We start from the raw sequence: 17975 nt of genomic DNA, 5'->3' as shown, positions 1-17975 counted from the left end.
TTTTCATCTAATCGGACTGGATGAAATAACTGAGCCAATCACAACTAGTGCAGCACCCCTGTCTGCCAAGGCTCATGGTTTGATCCGGAAGAAGCAGTCGGCAGCCGGCCACTTCGTCTAGCTGTGATCGGCTCAGTTGTTTCACCCTGTCCGATTACATGGAAAACTCAAATGGCTGTCTATTAGTTACCTGACGTTTTGTAATCATATTTATTTAAGTAGAAAAACTCCTTATTCAGCTCTATTCAGCCGGGAACAAAGCTATGCGCAACCGTAGTGTCACGTGACCAAATGAGCTAATTTCATTGGCTAGAAGCTGCTCGACTCTATCGAGTGTAGATTGCTTTGGCTTGAGTTCACCGAAAGTCATATTTGCAGTTGAATTTCTGCAGCCGAATTTTTGCAGCTGAATTTTCGCAGGTGAATTTTTTGCAGGTGAATTTTTACCAGATTAAAATTCAGTGTAAGGAATTCAATGTCTAAAAAAATTCAGTGCTTAAAATTCAGTGTCAAAAAAAATTCAGTGTTTAAAATTCAGTGTTAAAAAATTCAGTGTTTAAAATTCAGTGCTAAAAAAAAGGTGGATTCCAATGGGACTGTTTTTCTTCCATACAACTTGCAGTCCCTAAGCATTTGCGGACGAGCGAGCTCTGCAGTCCAATGTAATTCTCCCAGCGCAGTGGGAGACTCGTTTTGAGGAAACTGATTGTGCCTTGCTGTGGTTGCAGAGAGGTGTCCGTTTTGTAAAAGAAAGCATCCGCCGACGAGTTATTGATCAGGTGTTGAGCACAACAGGTGCGCAATTCTGTTCCCCCGTGAAAATCTGTTTCCCCCGTGTCGGGAACGCGCTTTGCAGCCGTTTTCCAGGTGTCGTGCCAAACTAGGTATCCCCGCCAGGATTTGTATCCCCTGCGTCGGGAGCGCGCATTCAGCCTGAAGAACGAATCCAGTCAACTCCGCCTCATTTCCAACAAATTATGCGTGCAAATCAAGATGTTTTACTTTTCTTAACGAAATATGTGAATGGTGTAGTTACATTATCGTTCAGTTATATAGGAACAAGTCATCGGGGTCAGGCTGACCCCGATATTTGTATCCCCCTGTAACTTCTTCATTTAAAGAGCTAACAAGTTCAAATTTTCTGCAGGTGCTTGTTGTTCTAAGAGGTGTTTACATGCCAAAACTCAAGAATGTGGGAAACTTTTAGTCCATTTTGGAAGGGGATACATATTTTGGCAGGCTGGACCCCAATATTTTTTGTATCCCCCTGTAAATTCTTCATTTAAAGAGCTAATATATATATATATATATATATATATATATATATATATATATATATATATATATATATGCTATACATATATATATATTTTATAATGTACATACAGAAGACCCTATTCCTCAACGCAACCTGAGGTTGCATGTCTTCCTCTCTCACATACCCCCTTTCCTGTCAGCCTGCTTTTAAAAAATAGCCACTAGTGCCTCAAAAAAACAGTAAAAAATGCAAGGATAAATACTTACATCCTAAAGATAGCAGTGTACATTTAAATATGAAACCACTGTCGCTTCATGCATGCTCAGTATGAGGGATTGCTGCAAAGCCATCAACAATGCAGACGACTGTCCACTGTGGCTCTACGCTCTTTCAGGAGGAATGAATGCTGCTTGGAGAGACTTGATGCAACCTGCTGGGTTTCCTTAGAGATGAAAACTTTCAGACCAAACTGTGTGGTCAGCACTTATAACAATGGGCTGCAGTGCTTGAAATCAATAAAACGTTTAATGTGAAGTCCAAATATTTTTAAACACCCTATTCTAATAAAATTGAAATGAAATAAAAAAAATTAAACTCCTCATATATTGTTGTATTTTTTAAAAAAGCGACACATCTTTTTTTCTTAATATGGCTCTTGGTTGAATTAAAATATCATTAGATCTGATAATTTTGGTAGTAACTTTATTCTGTGTTCATTTGATCACACTTGGAATCAGCTTTATATGATCCATTCATGCGGGTCTATCTCAAAAATACAAATAAACGAATAAGTAGACAGTTGTGATGGACTCAGGAAGGTGGGTTTTTAGTTTCAGCAGACAGACAATGCGACAATCTAATGATTTTCACGCAGAATTGGCTGGAAATGAGGCGGAGTTGACTGTATACGTTTAGCAAGCTGAATGCGCGCTCCCGACGCAGGGGATACAAATCCTGGCGGGGATAACTAGTTTGGCACGACACCTGTCCTTCTAATTGATTTCTCGGTAAAAACAACTCATATAATCATGTCAAGGTTGTAACAGTCAGTTTAATCGGCAGCTGTTTACAAAATAAAAGTAAGCCATAAAACACTATTCCAGCACGTAGTGTGTACCCTTAGCAAAAAGTAGTTTACTTGAAGTACATTTTATTAGGAATACTTAAGTATAAGTTTAAGTTTAGAAAGTTTACTCAAACCATGTACTTATAGTGCACTTGAAGTAATACTATTGTAATACTTCTTCGGACTTAATTGGGACATTTTTTAGTTTACAAAAGTATACTTAAAGTATACTTTTCCAAGATCATTTTAAGTTCACTAAATTATACATTAAAGTATTAAGCAAGTACACTAATCTATATACTAGATGTTTACAAGGTATACTTGTGGTTCACATTTTAGTTTATTGAAGTATATTTAAAGTTTACCACCAGTATACTCTTCAATATCCTGCCAATGTACTGGTTATATACTGCTAGTCCATCAAAAGACAGAATTTTGATAGCTTTGATTTATTTATATATTATAGAACATAATGTGCAGTTTCTTTAATGTCAGCTTAAACTATTACAGACTGCATTTCAAAATAAAAAATGTATTTCTCTGAAATTAAACCCTTCTTAGCTTTCAATATTGAAATGAACATGTAAACACATTTACATATGAAAATGTAAACACAAGGAAGTCATTCTTTGTGAAAAATGGAACAAGAAAAACTGCAATCGTCATCAAAAATCTAAACAAAAGTATGTTTTCAGCTCAGAACTAAATAAGAACTGAGAACTGAAGTTCTTGGTTGTCAAAAGAAGGTGAAAAAAGTGCACGTTTTCGGAACAAAAATATCTTGACAGAAACATTACTTTTATGACTTCTTTTCATTTAGTTGTTTTGCATCTCTTATATTGTTGCATTTCTTTCTAATGATCCGTCTGACATCTTGCGTGGAGGTGTCGGGGAACTTCGCCTGGGCATAGACTGTGAGTGTGAAAACAAATATACAAACAAAACGTTACTTATTGGTACATTTATCAACGTTTAACACACATGTCAAACATAAAGGATGGTTTATTAGTTACATTTTGAAATAATCTATAATTTACAGAAACTGTAAAGAAGCAAAGGTGTTGTTAACAAAGTTCAATTCAATTTAGTTTATTGCTATAAGCGGCAATTCAAAATGCAAGTCATCTCAAGACACTTTACAAAGACAATTCAATCATATCATACAGACAAATTGTTAAATATTTTCTATCTGCTGACTGCATTCAGTGATCAACTTTGCAGAATTCACTCCTGCAAAAAGTCCAAAAGACCATTTTTCAAAGATTGCGTGACTCTAGTGCCTCTCACTGCAGACTCAGGGTCAATCAGAATATGTGAAATTGGTAAAGCCCTTTATAGTCACATAATCTAATAGGTAGGAAAAAATGGTTTAATACTTGTTGACATAAGTAGTGTCAAACACGTGTCTTCCTTTATAATAGCAGCAGTATGATGTGCTTTGATCTCTCACAAGTCTCCATCAAAAATGTCCCATGTTTGGTTTAAAATATGGCGCACAAAGTTGCTCAATTAGATTAGCTTCTGGGGAAGAAGCCCCAATCAGTCTCTGAAGCTGTTTCATGTGCTTCTCAAACTATTCTTAGTGTAATTTTGCTCTGTGGCAAGCCATGCTATCATGCTCAAAGAGTACACTGATAGTAGAATATTGCTCTCATGAAAGCTTAAAGATGGTCTGAGACAATAGAGCATCAAGGTTTCCCAGCAAAGCATTGCCCAAAGCATCAAACTGACCCTCTTGGCTTACCGGATGCATCCTGTTAAAGAAAACTGAATTTATCAGACTAAATAACCTCATCCCATCTTTATATGGTCCAGCTCGTATGATTATGTGCAGCTGTAAATGTGTAATAAACTTCAGTACACTGTGTATTTGTACCTCTTTCTATCAGAACCACCAATAATTTGAGCTAGAGTGCCTCATTTATTTTATCAAACCACATGGACCCGTCTTCACTCCTCAGATGCATTAATGTCCATGCTGCAATCACCGGTTCAAAACAGTTGTTCCTGGTTTTGGACAAGTTCAGATTAGCTCCGTAATAGCTGCAAATTTAGGGATTCCTTACCCAGTTATAGATTCAACTCAATTCCGACTTATCAAACTTGCTCATTTTTCGTTTTTTTTTTTTTTCTTTGTTCATTTTGCCTACTTCTAACACATCAGCTTTGAGGAAAAGTGTTCACACACTTGAGAAAAAAGTGATCACCCTTTGCTAAATGCCATGGTTTCAAACTATTGTGCAAGTGGCAGTTTAGGTATTTACGCTGCCTTTGGTGGTCCTCAGATGAAGTTTTAGTGTTCATTTTTTACAAGGTTCTGGATTACAATAGACTGGTCTCATGCAGTGTTTATCCAGGCTGCTACCTTTTTTGTTTGAACTTCATGGTCCTCCTCTGCCACATCTTTCCACTTGCTGTTTGGTTTGCTCTTCCTCTTGGGTGCTTCTCGCCAGATGTCTTCACCATTTATGAATTCCTGTCTCTTCTTGGAGAGGTCACTGTAGTTGTCTGTGTAAGAGACGTTGTCAAATAAAAAAAAACAGAGGGATTTTAAAGTACACTGAGATGACAGGTGTTGTGAATTAGCTATATTAAACAAACTATTAAAACATTAAAAACACGATAAACTCAACAGGCTTTGTAGATCAGCCATTACTGAATGTGGGTTTAAGTTGTAATATTAATTCATTTGAGCAAATTGTAATACCTGCTCTGTTAATTTAGTGTGTCATTCCTATTATCCTGTTCCTTTTAAGTCCCAACTGCTGAAATGTGCTATATTTTGTGTTGTAGTGGGCTGTTATTTTTTATTATTATTATTTTAATCTCATCAGAAACGTCTGATCTCCCTCTACCAAAAATATGTGTACATAGAATTGGATATTTTAAAATTAGTAAATCATTTTTGAGTTCAACATGGTTTAACTACCATGTCCCCTTTTAATTATTTACAAAATCAAATTAGGAATAGAAATACTTCATGTAATTTGAAAAATACTTTTAAATATTACTGTTCATAGTAGTCCTCAACCAATTATTTTACTGTTAATTGTTCAATTAATACTGTTTAACAAAATATTGGAAATTGACTGGTGCAGAGAATTTGATACGCAGGACAGCATGATATTCTGAGCTGGACCAAAGTAATTTTTTTTTTGTGGTTTAAAAAGTCCACGATTAAATAAAATAAGGAAATAAACACATTTTATATTATGTTATAGTGGTCATATAGCACCGAATAGAAGTAATGACTCTATGAATGAACGAACCTTCTTTGAAAAAAACGTTGAGTCATGCATGTTTTGCTAACTTGTAGATTAGCTTAATAAAAATCAACATAACTGGGCTATTACAAAGCGAAATAACAAATATATAAAGATAACTATAGGAAGAAAAAAAATCAACAACTTACCATCAAAAGTTGGACTGTCTAACTTTTTTCTCCCATTGATGTCCCACTTTATATCCATCCATCTTCATCTTCCATCCATCTTTACGTTCTGAAAGCAGGAGCTTTTTTTTCTTTTTTTTAAAAAACCGTTAACGCCGCTATGGGCGGGAATTTGCGACGGGGCTTCCTATTGGCTGCCTGGTAGGGAGGCGGGAACATGGACGGAAAGGTCCAGAAATCACGTGACGTCAGGAGGAGGGGTAGAGAGAAGAAAACCTGTGAATGAGCCCATTAGAGCTAACATGGCGAAACGTCGTTCGCCTTATTAAAGATATTTGGAGGATTACACAGCAGAGATCCCAAGGAGTACCAAGCACAGATGGAAAGTAAAAGTAAGTAAGAGATAATGAATTCCGACTACTATGATTAGGGCTCCTTGCTAGAAATGGGCTCATGGATATATATATATATATATATATATATATATATATATATATATATATATATATATATATATATATATATATAAATTTAATAATTATTATTATTAATATTATATATTAATATATTAATATTAATTACCACAGGTAATTATATATATATATATATATATATATATATATATATATATATATATATATATATATATATATATAGAGAGAGAGAGAGAGAGAGAGATTTAATAATAATATTATATAGATATAATAATAACAATTATTATTATTATTATTAATATTAATTACCGCAGGTAATTATTAGTCTTTTTTTTCATTTATTGTTCAGTGTCTTTGCTTTTTCAGTAGCTACCCATGGACTACATAAGTTACAGTCTTATTTGTATGTGAAATACAATGTTAAAAATCCACTCAGTATACCTGTGTATAATAAAATGCCTTGAGTTGTCATAAATAATTTCAGCATTCCACCTTTCCAGGACAGAACTGCAGGACTACACAGAAGAACACATAAGTCACCCTGTTGCATCCCGCAGAGAAGTTACAGATGTTGACAGCAGGAGTTCCTCCACTATAAGGGTTTTGGACATTGCCTTTCAACAGGTAAATACAAAATGACCCAGTGTTATTCTCAAGTGGAAATGTTTATTTTTCAAATTATTAAATGCATTTAATTCTTGAAATATGACAGGGTAGTCGCCAACGTATTTAAGCTAGCAGGGCACTAGTCTCAAAATTGTTGCTACTTTCATCTGCCTTATGGAGAGGTAATAAAGTAAAATGAAATTTCCACCTCCATATGTACAAAAAAAAAACAAAAAAAGCTAATATCCAGTTGCCTCCAATTTTAAAAATAATCATTATCGAACTATGTTTTTGGTAAATTACAATAGTTTGTGGAACCCTTAGGGGAGTTACTTTCTAAGCTATGCAACAATTGTTTTTAATTTTGCTATAGGCAAATACTTTATGCTAGATGGAGATTACTGCTCAAGTTTGCTGCTGTTCATTTTCATTCATACATACATATTTTCCTTGTATCTATAGGGCTCTGAAGACCAAGCAGATGGTGACAACCCCCTATATCCTGGTGCATCTTTTTTCAAGGGAGAAAGTCTACTGATGGTCATGTTATATGTGCTGCGACACAATTTAACAAGCAAAGCAGTTACTCACTTATTGGAATTGTTTAACCTAAAGTTTCCAGGTCTGATTTTACCCATTTCCACAAAGAATTTAGAGGTTCATCATAATCTAAAGTTAACTTTTATTGTGAGAAATGCCTTGTATACCTTGGCAATAGTGCACACTGTTACAATCATTGTAACCTTTGCAACACAGCGTTTTAGGCCAACAGAAGTTTAAAAAATGACTTCTACTTTTTGGTGATTCACCTTCATGATTAATTAATGACTTGGTTATTTTTAAACAAACTGGTTCACATCAAATTTCTGCTTTGTGTTCATGTGCCAGACTATGTTTTGTTTTAGTTGAAGTATTTGCTAATTCAGAGAGATCTTTATGTAAAGATTCACAGCTCAATATACAAAGTACTTTCTTGTTTGAGGTTAAAAAACTGAAACTGTTAATGCTGTGTAGCCTGACATGATTCTAACCAAATGTGTTGTTGTTGAAAGAGATAGTGCTGTGTACATAAAACCACTGCCAAATGCTTGTGAAAGAGACTAGAACTTGTCCAATAAAGTCAGTCACATGTTTCCCTGTCTCTGCGTGTTTTAAGTTACGTTACACAAAGATGAATCAAATACAAATCAATTTACTGTAAACTTTTAAACACCAGCACTATATGATCTTGAATATGATCAGATCCAAGTTAAAAATAGGGTTAGTACCTGAAAGCAAAAAGTAGTAAAAAATACAAATGTAAGCATAAGTCAATTATTTCATCTTTCATTCTTTACTGATTTAGGACATATGTAGTATCAGTACCTTGAGGCAGAAATAAGAAAAAAAAACAGTACAAGTACAAGATTCAGTGTTTAAGTATAGCTATAGTAATAATATACTTACTCTTAGAATTTTTTTATACTTCTCAGTATTAGTCAAGTACACTTGACTATACTATTATTAAGTATATGAAATATAGTTTAGAATAAGTAAACTTCAAGTGCACTGCCTGATTTTAAGTATAAAATTAGTGCACTTTTAGTATACTTCTATAAACTACATTTTGCTAAGGGTATTTATGATTTTACATTGCTGATAGAGGAGGATGGGATGGTTGATAGCGGCATACAAACATTATGGCTGTTTCTCAATTCACGAGAACGCGAGCGCGTTCTCGTGAATTGAGAAACAGCCTAAGACTTCCTGAAAACACAAGAGTGTAGACTTCCCAGTACATCCCTATGTAATGTAAAATATGACAGTTTACTGGATTAAGGAAATTTCTAGTATACTACATGCTATCACACATAATTTTTGAGAATTTAGAAACATTTGCTCTTTATTTCCCAAAGTTTTCGGGAGATGTCTGAAAGACCTCGTTTATTTATTTTTATTTTACAATTTTGTAAACAGCTGCCGATTAAACTGAATGTTACAACTTCGACATGATTATAGGACTTGTGAAAGTCCTATAATCATGTCGAAAAAAAAAATCATGTTTTTTTTTTTCTGAAAAAAAAAAAAAAAAAAAACAGAATTGCGCACAACACATGAAAAGCCGAATCTGTGAATATCTTTCTAACTTTACCGAAGTCATAAACGTTTACTGGCGATATGACAGCAACAGAATGTGAATATTAGGATTGAACTCACCCACAAGAAAATCTGAGATTGCCAAATTCAGAAAATGGTAATTGCATTGTCTCCTCAAACTCTTGTCCACCTTGAAAGCCAAAATGACCAGCGCGTTCCCTAAAACTATCACAATGATCAAAGCCAACATCAGCAGAATCAAAATTACATAAATGGGTTCTGAGAACCTTAAGTTGTTCTGGTTCGGTTTTGACGGATTATCAATATAGTATCCGCTGGAGTTGAAATAAATTTGTTCCTCCGACATGGTGGAGATAGCGTGGTTAAAATCCCCAACAGGCAGCTGCCAAAAATAACAATTAAAACAGCAAGCAACAAGTGCCAGGCAGACGCAAACAGCGCTCTTTACCTTCCTGATCAAACTGAGCTCACTGCTCGAAGATTTACACACAAAAGCACAAGACGCGCTTCCATGACGCACGCGTGAAGACCAGTTGGATTTTACACTTGCATAGTCAGTGGCGTAGGAATGTGGGGGGTGGGGGGCAAGTGCCCCCACTTTTGAGATAAAATTTAATTTTAACTTTTTCCATTATTTTGATAAATACAACAATAAGAGAGATAAGGTCCTAAATAAATTTAGAAAAGAAAAAGTACAAGTTATTCTCTCACAGGAGACACACCTAACAAAAAAAGGGCATGAAAAGTACAAAAGATTAGGGTATAGAAACTCATTTTCCTCCTCATTTGGAGAAAGGCATAAGCGAGGAGTTATGAAACTGATTTCCAATAGTGTAAAGTTTGAATTGTTGGAGGAGATTGGGGATAAAGAAGGAAGATACTTAATGATAAAGGGCAAATTGGAAAACCAGTTAACCACATTACTCAATGTACATGCCCCTCCAGAAAGTGACAAAGTACTTTTTAAGAAAATAGTTGATCTCATTAACTTTGAAGCAGAGGGAATATTGATATGTAGCGGGGACCTTAATGTGGTGTTAAATTATAGCATGGATACTACAAGCAAGAAAAATAGTAAAAAACAAATTAGTAGGTACATGAACACCATGACGTCAGAAATGGCAATTGTAGATGTGTGGAGATAATTTCACCCCTCAGATCAAGATTTTACTCATTACTCAATACCACACGGTATTTATTCCAGAATTGACTATATACTAATGAACAAGAGAGAACTACACAGAGTGAAAGAGTGTGAGATTGGAGTTTCAGACGTTTGCGATCATAACGCAATCTATCTTAAGATTCATTTGGACAGCAAAAAGAACAATATTCTGTGGAGACTAAATGAAGGCATATTAAATAACAAGGGACTAGTTGGTGAAGTAAGAGAGGAGATAATCCGTTACAAAGAGGAAAATGATAATGGTGAAGTAGACCCAGTAATTCTTTGGGATGCTCTGAAGGCAGTAATACGGGGGAAAATGATTTCTTACACAGCATTTATGAAAAAAGCAAGATTAGAAACATACAATAAACAAATAAGAAAGCTCAGAGATTTAGAACAACAACATAAACAAACAAATGACCCAGACATATCTGATTAAAGAAACCAGGAAAGAAATGGATGAGAGTTTATGGGAGGAGGTAGAAAAGAAGGCTAGATTTACTAAACAAATGTACTATGAGGGGGGACCGAAAGCTACAAACAATTTGGCTAGGCGCGTTAAAAAACAACAAACATTAAGTAGCATACATAAAATAAGAGATCCACTATCCAATACAATCTTATATGAACAAGAAGAAATACAATGAACATTTGAGTGATATTACAAAACTTTATATGCACAGCCACCATCGGCAGGGGAAGAGGAGGTGAGTGATTTTCTGGAAAAATTGGGTTTACCAGCAATAGGCACAAAACAAAATGCGACATTGACTTCTCAAATTACAGAGTAAGAGATCACAAAGGCAATTGGCAGGACCAAAACAGGAAAGTCACCAGGGTCAGATGGTTTAGGGGCTTCCTTTTATAAAACCTTCAAAGAACAATTAACACCACTGTTATATGACTCGTTTAATTATAGTCTCAGGACTGGCAAGATGCCTCCTTCTTGGAAAGAAGCCATTATCTCCGTAATCCCAAAGGAAGGTAAAGACCAAGAATACTGCCACAACTATAGACCGATATCGGTACTAAATGTAGACTAAACTGTTTTCCTCTATCATAGCTAAAAGAATGGAAAATTTAATGCAAGATTTAATTGATGAGAATCAAACTGGTTTTATAAAGGAAAAACAAACACAAGACAATATAAGGAGAACTCTTCATATTATAGACCATCTGCAAAGAAGAGGGGAACAGGCAGTTTTGATAAGTATAGATGCGGAAAAAGCCTTCGACAGTGTTAATTGGAACTTTTTGTATAAGGTCTTAGAAAAATTTGGATTTAATGAAACATTTGTAAATTGTATTAAATCAATTTATCAAGACCCAACTGCAAGAATTAAAATAAATGGTAACCTGTCAGGAAGTTTTACTCTGGAGAGAGGAACAAGGCAGGGATGCTGCCTCTCACCGAATCTTTTTGCACTGTTTATAGAGCCACTAGCCCAGATGATTAGGCAGGAAGACGAAATGAAAGGAGTGGAAATAGGAGGGGAAGAACATAAAATTGGGCTGTTTGCAGATGACATTTGGATTTATCTAAAAAACCCAAATGAAATGTTTTTAAAAACAGTAAATTTGGTTGAGGAGTATGGGAAATTCTCTGGATACAAAATTAACGTGGAAAAAACACAGGTCCTAACAATAAATTACTCCCCGCAGCAGAAAATAAGGGATACTTATAAACTTAAGTGGAATGAAAAATCTATAAAATATTTGGGGGTGAACATAACCAAAACAATTGACAAACTCTATGATGCAAATTATTTAGAAATAAACCACAATATTAAGAAAGACCTGGGGCGATGGATGGACATTGGCTTGGATCTTAGCTCTAGAGTAGAGATAATTAAAATAAATATTTTACCACGACTGTTATACCTGTTTCAGTCCCTGCCACTGATTATCCCGCAAAAACAATTGGATTTCAAGGTTTATATGGAACGGAAGAAACCTAGGGCTAGATATAAAACACTTCAGCTCCCAAAAGATAAAGGAGGCCTGGGTTTACCAGCCCTAAAAGAATATTTCTGGGCCGCACAAATTAGACCCCTCGTATGTTGGTGCAATGATGACTATGTTTCAAAATGGAAAAATATGGAAATAAGTAGAAAAGACATAGAAGTTAAAAATTTAATAGCATACAAAACACTCTTAGGCAAACTAAGCAATAAGCTAAATTCAATAACTAAAACTACGATTGAAATATGGAACACAGTGATTGATAATTACAATTTAGAGAAAGAAACAAAGAGTTTGAGCTGGTTTGCTTGGGACCCGAGGTTTAAACCAGGTATTTATGATACAGGTTTCAAACAATGGGCAGATAAAGGTGCCACAGCAATGTGTAAATTGACTAAAAAGGGCAATCTGTTGAGCTTTAATAGCTTAAAGGGAAAATACGAACTGGAGGATCAAGACCAGTATAGATATCTGCAAATAAAAGATTATTATGAGAAAGATAAAAACCAACGTAAGTGAAATAATAGAGATATTTCATAAGGCCTATGAGGGGAATAAATTGCGGGTTATTTCAGCACTATACCAGGGACTGGTGGCAGGCAGGAAGACATCTACTATGTACATCAAAGAAAAATGGGAGGACGAATTGAAGGAGCACATAAGCGAGGAGGAATGGTTTAAAATTTGTAAAATGCAGTGCACGGCCACCTGCTCTCGTGCGTGGAGGGAATTTATTGGAAAAACATGATTCGATTTTTTATAACACCAAAGATCAAGTCAGAGATGGTATCCAGTTCACAGCCATGCTGGAGACTCTGTGGCCAGTCTGATGTAGGCCACACACACATATTCTGGTCTTGTCAAAAGCTAACCACATACTGGCATAATGTTAGCCTTATCCTGAAAAACATATTGGGATACGGAATACCCAGATCATGTAAAACACTCTACCTGGGATGCCTCACACACGATGTAATTCAAAAGGACGATGAATATCTGTTGAAAATATTACTTTCTGCATCAAGGAAAACCATCACAAAATTATGCTATAGACAAGACCCTCCTGCAGTGGAGCAGTGGCTGAGCATTGTGGAAGAGATTTTTGTAATGGAGAAAATCACATATAGACTAAGACTGCAGGAGGACAAGTTTGATGTTAAATGGGAAAAATGGAGCGACTACAGACGCAGGCCGAATGCCACTCTTGTATCCAGCTAAATATGAACACGGTTGTCCAAAATTGTGTATGAAGTTGAATGTATTGATGCCTCTCCACTGTATGTGTTCAGAAATGTTCAATAAAAAATAAGTATAAAAAAAACAAAAACAAAAAATAGAAACTAGAACTGCAAGCAGTTATTAACGGGTTCCAAGCCCACCCACGCCCGCCCCTTTGAGCATACTCCTGGACTTTAGTTCAGCGTTCAACAGCCTCATCCCACACCAACCTTTTGGAAATACTAGAACATCTGGGCTTCAGCACACCCCTTCGCAACTGGCTGCTAGACTTCCTTACCAACAGACCTCAGTCGGTCCGGGTCGGACAAAACATCTCTGATGACATCACCCTCAGCACTGGCTCCCCTCAGGGCTGCGTCCTGAGCCCCCTGCTGTTCAGTCTGACACAAGACTGTGCCCCCAGGTTCACCACTAATCACATCGTGAAGTTTGCAGATGACACGACGGTGGTGGTCCTGATTAAAGACGACAACGACCGGGACTACAGAGAGGAGGTGGAGCAGCTGGTAGGCCGGTGCAGAGACAGCAGCCTGATCCTGAACGTGGAGTAAACGAAGGAGATCAACTTCGACTTCAGGAAGAACCGGCCTCGCCACGCTCCACTTACCATCAACAGCTCAGCTGTGGAGGTGGTCAGCAGCACCAAATGCCTCGGGGTGCACATCAGAGACAACCTCAGCTGGTCTGTGAACACTACGTCACTGGTGAACAGGGCACAGAAGCGCTTGCACTTACTGCGGAGGATGAGGAGAGCCCACCTGCCCCCGCCCATCCTCACAACCTTCTACAGAAGCACCATAGAGAGCATTCTGACCAGCTGTCTCTCTGTGTGGTGTGGAGGCTGCAGCGCCTTCCACTGGAAGAACATGAGGAGAGTTGTGAGGACAGCAGAAGGGATCATCCCCTCCATTAAGGACATTTCATCCCAGCGCTACATGTCCCGACCCCGTAACATTGTCATATACCCCTCACAGTCTCCCCGTCCTTTGTCCAAATCCCTCAGGTTTGGACAAAAATAAGATATGCTTTTTTTGATATAATTTCCCCAGCTGTAGAAAACAGATGATGCTGGAGTGCAGAGAAAATGTAATGAAAGGCAGAAGAGGTTTTGATAGATTGTTATTTGGTTTTTCAAGTATATCATAGGATCCTGGGACCCTCTGCAAAGTATCTGTGCATCTCCTGGATGGCTTCAGCTGTGGACAATTGGTCTGCCTGCCCACTTTGATGTCAAGATTTTGCCCAAGTTTTTCTAAAAATAAAAAAATGGTATTTTAATACATGGTTTACAAATATATAATGTTTAATAACATGCCTGAAGTGGGGGCAGAAAGTTGTTGCGAAGATGTTCCTGGCTCGGGCTCATTTGTGCAGATTTCCAGGCGATCCTGACTTAAAAAGACGATGGCTTGTAAATATTCATCAAGGCAAATGCAAGCTATCACCACATAGTAAGGTTTGCAGCCTTCACTTCACTCCAGATCAGCTTCTTCAGCCTAAGACTGCTGGTGGGAGAAGAATTGGAATAAAGGAGCTGTCCCTGTGTTATTTCAAGGGAACAACTTCTGTGTTCCATTGAAATATATATATTTTATTAAACTGACATAAGGGTTAAATAAGTGAAAAGGACTAGGAAGAAATTAACAAACTGAAAAGTAGTGGTATTCTGTTCTGTTCTTGGTTATGTATATATACATTTTCTCTTTATCTACTGGTTACTTTTGTTCATAAAAACACATTTAAAATAAATAACTAAAAAAATATGGATCTTTATATATTTTTAATGTGTTTTTGCTTGTTTTCAACCTCAACATGTCATCCAGACGCAGAAAATCTTACGTCTGTGAGTTCACATTGAGTGGGTAATGCATCGAGATAAAGAAAACAAACACTTTGATTCAGTTATTCCTTTATATATTGTTGGCATCATTAATGAACTTTTTGCAGTAACTAGCCAATTAATCAAAATCAGCAAATCAGAAAGCTGATGATAAAATAGTGGCAAGTTATCCCTTCAATTTCTGCCTCGTCCCCACTTGAAAAGTGATCTGGGACTACAAACGAAACAGCATTCCTATTATTTGAATCTTTTGAAGCATCCATAAAAATGTTTACATATCCATTATATTCTTTATTTATATATTGTTGAACCATACTTGAATCTGAAATATCTCCTTTGTTTTTCCGCTTATGCAACAAAGTTAAATCTGTATCAATTTCAGGCAACATAGATGGATGAAGTAATGATGTAATAACTGTTTTACTGACATTTATTTGAGTTAGTTCAAGATCTTTTATAGTAGAATCTGCTATCCATCCAAAATAATTTAATTTCTTCTTCCCTTTTTACCAACTTGGTTTTGAAATTTCCTGACATGGATAAGTTTCACAATGATTCTTTAACTGAAACCAGTAAGTGGAAAGTAATTGTAATCTGCTCAACTGTAGTGGCATTTCTCCCATTTCTACTTGTAATGCGGATGTTGCTGTTGTTCTTATGGCACCTGTCCATAATCTCAATGCTTGATACTGAACAATATCCAATTTTTTAAGTAATGATACTGATGCTCAACCAAAAGCAATACATCCATAATCAAAAACAGACCTAATCAAACCTGTATAAATTTATTTCAACGCATTCCTCTCAGCACGTCATAACATTTATAACCATTTTGCATTTATCAATCACCTTTTCAATATGAACTTTCCAAGTAAGCCTTTCATCCAACCATATACCCAAAAAATTAAATTGGTTTACCCTTTCCGAGTCATATCTATAAATTTCTAACTTTATTTCTTCAGAAACTTTTTTCCTTGTAAAAAACAAAGCCTTTGTTTTATCGACAGAAATATTGAATCCCCATCTAAAGGACCAATCTTCTCTTTCATTAATGGGTTCTTGAACTTTTTTAATGATGAAACTTACATTTAAAGAAACGTTAATTTTATTTTCCATGTCTTCAATACAAGTTATCTATATATTATACTCATAGGACCAATCTATCAGTAAAATTCTGTTTATAATAGTATCCATCTCTATATTTATTCAGTAAAAACCCATTTCCTGTACTTATGGAACCATTGTTTATCTTGCACTTGCTGCTATTGCACTTCTGGTTAGGTCTAAACTGCATTTTTTGCCTTGTACCTAAAGTTGAATCTAATCTTTCAAACATATCATTAATCATAATAAAAAAATAAATAATGGACTAACGATGCTTCCTTGGTGGATACAATTTTCAACATTAATATTTCCTGATAATTGGTTTCCTATTCTTACTTGTATAGATCGATTATTAAGAAAATCCTTTATCCAGTTGAACATTGAACCACACATTCCCATCTTCCTTAATTTTATCAAAAATCCTTCCTTCCACATCATATCATAAGCTTTTTCAATGTCAAAGAAGACAGCTACCACATTCTCTTTATTAACTTGTGCCTTTCTGATTTCATGTTTCAATAACAGAATATGATCCATTGTATTTCTACCTTTCCGGAATCCTTTGGTTGACAGTGCAGTGTGCACCTGTCGCATCCGGCAACCAGTTGTATTACATTTGTTTCACCAGCAGATGGCATCATTGCATCATATTCTGAAAATTATTTTTTTGTTATGTTTTCTCCTGATACGTATTAAATTTATTAAAAATGAACAGTTTGCTCTAAAATTAAAAAAATATTCACAGATGTCCAAGAATACTTTCTCTAAGCACTTGATTTTTTTTATTGTGTTTTAGAAAAAAATTATAACTTTTTTTATTTGTCCATGACACGAATATGTATGTTTGCGCGGATTGCACAAAAACTGTAGGAGGAGTTTAACAAGAAAGGGTTAACCTTTGGAGCCATGTAGTGCGAAAAGTAGCTGGAAAACTAAAGGTGTGCCAATTCCCTTTTATGATGCAGAAACATCCAATAAACAAAGTGATGTCAAGTTTTTGAATGTGGGACCAGTAGTTTGGTGGTTACAGGCCGTTGTTGAGAGGTCTGAATTTCTGGGTTTGAGTAGCGGTGAACGTTCTGTACTTGGGTACCTGATTCAATAGATTAATTACAAGTCCGCATGGGCCGCCCAACGTGTTTTAGCGGATAATAATAATAATAATAATAATAATAATTATTATTATTATATTATCATTATTATTATTATTATTATTATTATTATTATTATTATTATCATTATTAATAATAATAATAATTCCTCCATCAAACAATAAAGTAAAATAAATTACCGTAACTAGATTATACACAAAAAATACAAATTTAAATAATAAAAATAATTGGCTCCCACACTCCGGCCCATAATTGTGCTTACACTTAAATCACAATTACTGTTATTCTTATACGGAGCCATACTTTCAAAGAAACAAACTACTGAACCACTGCAAAATACAAACAAAAACTACTAGTGTGATCCCTTTATTTCCCTCTTATTCTCCGATAGTGTTTACCAAGAAAATCTGTAAAAGACAAAAAAGAAAGAATTTAGAAAAGAAAGGAGTCATAGAATTTAATGACCTGTGGTTGCCTATGCCTCTTGGGGTAGTTCTTTGTTTGGTAAATACCTCCTAAATGTTGAGAAGATAATGATGTGCCTCGAAAAAATAACTCTTAAGCCTACAATGCTGATATAGATGTAAATGTACTGATTGCTTCTTTAATCAGTTAAACATGTTAAATAGGGGTGCATTTCACTTTTCCTTGCCTATGGACCCAAAATATTTTTTGGTTCGCTCCGCTCGGCATTTGGC

The 17975-nt window shown here is 35.7% G+C and overlaps 2 long non-coding RNA genes across 2 annotated transcripts; one reads left to right on the top strand and one right to left on the bottom strand.

Moving 5' to 3' along the window:
• Positions 1 to 2936: 2936 nt before the first annotated feature.
• LOC118561918 lies at positions 2937 to 5862 on the bottom strand. Its single transcript, XR_004930368.1, has 3 exons — positions 5737 to 5862; positions 4690 to 4832; positions 2937 to 3236 (listed from the first exon to the last, which is right to left on the bottom strand). It is a non-coding gene; the product is annotated as an uncharacterized LOC118561918 (long non-coding RNA).
• Positions 5863 to 5899: 37 nt separating this feature from the next.
• Positions 5900 to 7714, top strand: LOC118561919. Its single transcript, XR_004930369.1, has 3 exons — positions 5900 to 6107; positions 6650 to 6773; positions 7218 to 7714. It is a non-coding gene; the product is annotated as an uncharacterized LOC118561919 (long non-coding RNA).
• The last annotated feature ends 10261 nt before the right edge of the window (positions 7715 to 17975 follow it).

The sequence above is a fragment of the Fundulus heteroclitus genome, unplaced genomic scaffold (assembly GCF_011125445.2).
Source record: "Fundulus heteroclitus isolate FHET01 unplaced genomic scaffold, MU-UCD_Fhet_4.1 scaffold_750, whole genome shotgun sequence".
Taxonomy (NCBI): Eukaryota; Metazoa; Chordata; class Actinopteri; order Cyprinodontiformes; family Fundulidae; genus Fundulus; species Fundulus heteroclitus.
The sequence above is the reverse complement of the archived record's forward strand: the minus strand, read 5'-3'. Positions and strand labels throughout refer to the sequence as shown.